Source organism: Lactuca sativa, chromosome 5 (assembly GCF_002870075.4).
Source record: "Lactuca sativa cultivar Salinas chromosome 5, Lsat_Salinas_v11, whole genome shotgun sequence".
NCBI classification, from domain to species: domain Eukaryota; kingdom Viridiplantae; phylum Streptophyta; class Magnoliopsida; order Asterales; family Asteraceae; genus Lactuca; species Lactuca sativa.
In genome coordinates, this window is record NC_056627.2 from 332,417,583 (window position 1) to 332,420,388 (window position 2,806).

At 43.8% G+C, this 2,806-nt stretch overlaps 1 long non-coding RNA gene across 1 annotated transcript; it reads right to left on the reverse strand.

Annotated features, from left to right (window-relative positions):
* Positions 1-202: 202 nt before the first annotated feature.
* Positions 203-1,441, reverse strand: LOC128125986 (uncharacterized). Its single transcript, XR_008223586.1, has 2 exons — positions 1,018-1,441; positions 203-367 (listed from the first exon to the last, which is right to left on the reverse strand). It is a non-coding gene; the product is annotated as an uncharacterized LOC128125986 (long non-coding RNA).
* Between the last annotated feature and the right edge of the window lie 1,365 nt (positions 1,442-2,806).

The following is a 2,806-nucleotide window of genomic DNA, read 5'->3' on the forward strand; positions in this document are numbered from 1 at the left end:
TTCTAGCAAAATATATTATTACATATACCACTATCATTCTATTGTAGGTTATTCTATCAGAAGAATAACTCTTTCCTTTGTGAAGACCAATGACAATTGTTCAACCATCATCTAATCTTCAAACCCTTGATCATCACTGTAACATCCCAAAAATACAGGCCAAAAATTTCGTTTTAATTAAGTTATTATAAAACTAACAGTATAAGAAAACATCCATAATAACATATCATGTCAAAACTAGTACGTCAATAATCAAAACATGTTATCTAAAATCATATCAGAGTATAATCTCAAAGATCTCATGTGCGGAAAACATAGTGTGATGCGCTGCGATCGAGCCGACTCCTTTCTTTTGAAAACGAAATACCTGAAACCAAAACTGAAAACCGTAAGCACGAAGCTTAATGAGTTCCCCAAATACCACATACCATACATATCAACATATTGCCTAACATATCTGGGAGTTGGCCTACCCCTTCGGCCTCTTTAAACCGGATATTGTCTAGCTTATAAACACATACTCACATACTGTCATACATAAACATGAGCCATACATATCATAATCAGTAAAGATGTTATGTGCCAAACATAGTCTTGCCATTATGTCACGGGCCACCACATGGTCTTTCTTGCCAAGCAGGGGGCCACCCCCTCGGTCCCACAAACAAATGCCAAGAGCCACCTCCTGGTCTTCCATGCAAGCATCACAAAGACAACTAGCATACATAATACTCTACTTAGCAAATCAGCATATAGTGTGCCAAGAGCCACCTCTTGGTCTTTCATACATAATAGCATATAGTGTGCCAGGAGCCACCTCCTGGTCTATCATACATATTGCCTAGGGCTAACCCCCGAGTCTTCCTACCATACATAATAACATACTGAGTGCCAGGAGCCTCCTCCTGGTCTTCCATGCATAATGCCTAGGGCTAACCCCCGAGTCTTCCTACCATACATAAATTAAATGGGCCGACATTGTGGCCGTAGACCCATGCACACAGTGAGGAGACTCACATCGCACTGCCGAAGTCCCGTAGACACAATCCCCGCTGCTGGACGACATATTCCCGAACTGCTAATAACAAAGCATCACCCAATTAATAATTAGGTTCGAACTCATAATCATAAGTCCATGCTTAGGGTAAGAGACTACTCTACCCCTAACTTGAGTTGATTCAAGCCCAATCCAAGGGCCCAAAAGTCCAACCATGGCTCAAAGCCCAACTCATGGCCCGATTTTCCAAATGGGGCCCAAACCTTTATAAGGTCTCACCATAAGGCCCAACCATTTAGTCCAGTCCAACATTCAACATTCTAATAGCCCAATATCACATAATCATAAAGGCTCACCTCTATGGCCCAATTTTCCAAATTAGGCCCAACTCCTCATATGGGCCTTACCTCAAAGCCCAATCATTATTCTAAGTCCATTTGTTTGATCTTGGATGGCACATTAATAACCCAATTATCAAGGCCCAATAATAAACCCAAGTGAAATTAGGGTTTCACATAAAACGACGGTTAGGGTTAAGTTTCCTACTTAACCCATTAATGACTTAATCCACTAAGGACTTAATCCATTAAGTCCAATATTTCTTAGATTAATCTTTGCCAATGATTATTATTTAATATTTCAAGCTATTAGATAATTCACGTGTGTGTGTCCCGATTAATTCTCAAAATTTGGGTTTTTTTGGCATTAGTGTTTTCCAAACACTAATTAGGGTTTCTAACCCAAATACCAGCCCATTTATCAATTTGTTGGGCTTTTAGGTCAATTAGGGCTTTATTGGGCTTAATAGGCCCACTAGAATATCATTAAGCCCGTTAGGGTTTTCATTAAGCCCATTAGCGTTTCAAGCACCCCAAACGAGTCAACACAACGAGGCAAAGCACATCGCCACCCGACAAGGCGGCCGGTGGCGGCAGCCACCACCCTACGGTGGTGGTTTGAGTTTGCTTTTCATTATTCCGACATGATTACAGTTTACAACGAAAAAAAATCCAAAAATAACACACACTAACTAACATAAACACACACACATGGCGGCATATGGTGGCAGCCACCACCTCACAGTGGTGGTGGTTATGATCTTGGGCCAACACAACACCAAAAGCACTCCAAACATCAATCTAACGCACCCGAAAGCCCACAACCACCAAAGATGGTGGCTAACAGTGGCAGAGCAGCGGCGGCAGTTGGTAGAACGGCGGCAGCAGGCGACGGTGATGACCGTCTTTCGTTTTCCTGCCTAAGAGAAACCATACAGCATTATCCTTACAAGATACAGTCATACACACAGTAATTCACGCACACAACCACCTCCGCATGGTGGCTAGTGGCGGCAGAAAGAGATGACATGGTAGCAGCCACCATGGTGGTTTTTCTCGGGTAGTACCAGCCAAATAACACACATGTCACACCATAAATGCCGACAGCAACATGTATACTCGAACACACACTCCCACTGCCACAGTCTAGGCGGCGGGTGTCACCGGACAAACGAAACAGTGGCCCCATGACCATTGACAACGATAACGATGTTTCCAACGTCGTACCTACAGTAAACAACGAGAGGGAGAGAGAAGAAGGTGGATTGCGACTGACTTACCGGCGTTTCTGGTGGCTCACGACCCACACACGACGAACCAAGCTTACTTCCCGGTATCGGTAGTTCTCTGGTTGCACACACGTCTCAGGTAGCGAGGTTACGTTTCAATGATGAAGTGGCTGCTTGGCGGCGACGTCTGATCGAAAAATGAACGGAGACGAGTGGTAGCGGCTGTAAGGCTCACGGGAGAT